Here is a 1561-nt window from a genome sequence, read left to right on the forward strand (position 1 = left end):
CACTGTACCAGCTACTAGGAAGGAAATTAACTCTATCCCAACCAGGGTAGAGAAACCAGGACAGCTTTTATCCTCAAGGTCAAGGTGATCAGGCTTGAGAGCTCATCAACAAGAAAGTTGTAACCAAAGTGTAAATTCCTTTTTCAGTATTCCTTGCCTGTCCTCACATGATGTTTTTATGCTGTTGCACACCCTCCCAAAAAGGGGGAAGTATTCTCTGCTACCTATAAGGCTTATCGCCTTCCCTTTTCCCTTTTCCCTTCTTCCTTTTTCCCTTTTCCCCTTTTCCCTTCCCTTCCCTTTCCTTCCCATCTGTCAGCCTTCATGTATTCAGGAAGATGTTCGGCCTCTTTCCAGTTCTTTGTGTTTTTCTTACAGGTTTTCTGGCAATTTTCTTACTTAGATGCTTTCTATGTGCAATTACACCCATCTTTGCCCTTCTGATGATCACATTGCTTACACAGTTTTGTAAAATTGAATCTGGCTGTGCCATCACAGTGTTACAAAACACATGTTTTAGTTAGATATGTCATTTTAGTGCACTTACAATTTATAGGTGTTACTGGTCTCTTTTTTTCACTACACTTGATTATAGAAGTAGCTTGTACAACCAGCTTAAACCAGGCAGTAAGTGTGATAGAGATTTACAATGTACATTATATACACTTAGATGCCTAATTATGGAGTCTACCTGTAAGTCATATGTTTAATCTTCCATCATAATTGAGGAGGGATAAAGTCAATATAACTTATACCTCTATTCAGCCAAGAAAATGTTATCTGCTTCAGAATGAGCTAAACAGCTCCCTGGACTTCATTAGGCTGAATTCAGTTACCCACACATAGATACATCCACACCTGCCGTTTCAGATGCTGAAGGTATCCAAGGCATCCACACAAGGCAGGCAGTGTGACCTGGTGTCTCCATAAGATCCAAGCCCTTCTGCAGGGGACAGCTGAGACCAGGCAAAACACTCTACGGTATCCAAAAATAACATCAGCACCTGTGTGAGGGAAAATGAATTAAGCTTTACTCACTGTGTTGGCTATTATGGGAGCTTAAACACTTATTTCCTGTATAGGTGCTGGACACAAGTATAAATTGGGAGAGGAGTGGCTGGAGAGCAGCCCTGCAGAAAGGGATCTGGGGGTCCTGTTGACAGCAGACTCAATATAAGTCCGCAGTGTGCCCTGGCAGCCAAGAGGGCAAACTGCATCCTAGGGTGCATCAAAAACAGTATATATAACCAGCCAGTCAAAAGAGGTGATTATCCCATTGTATTTAACATTGTCGTGGCCTCACCTTGAGTACTGTATGCAGTTCTGGGGCCCACAATTTAAAAGGTTAAGTATCTTTGTTAAGGTACTTGAAAGCGTCCAGAGAAGGACAACAAAGCTAGTGAAAGGTCTGGAAGGAATGTTCTATGAGGAGCGTCTAAGGACTTTGGGTTTGTCTAGTTTGGAGAAAAGGAAGCTGAGGGTCGACCTCATTGCTCTCTACAGCTTCCTGAGGAGGGGAAGTGGAGAGGGAGGTGCTGATCTGGTATCAATACAGGCTGGG

This window comes from Aptenodytes forsteri, unplaced genomic scaffold, assembly GCF_000699145.1.
Source record: "Aptenodytes forsteri isolate BGI_AS27 unplaced genomic scaffold, ASM69914v1 Scaffold172, whole genome shotgun sequence".
Classification (NCBI taxonomy): domain Eukaryota; kingdom Metazoa; phylum Chordata; class Aves; order Sphenisciformes; family Spheniscidae; genus Aptenodytes; species Aptenodytes forsteri.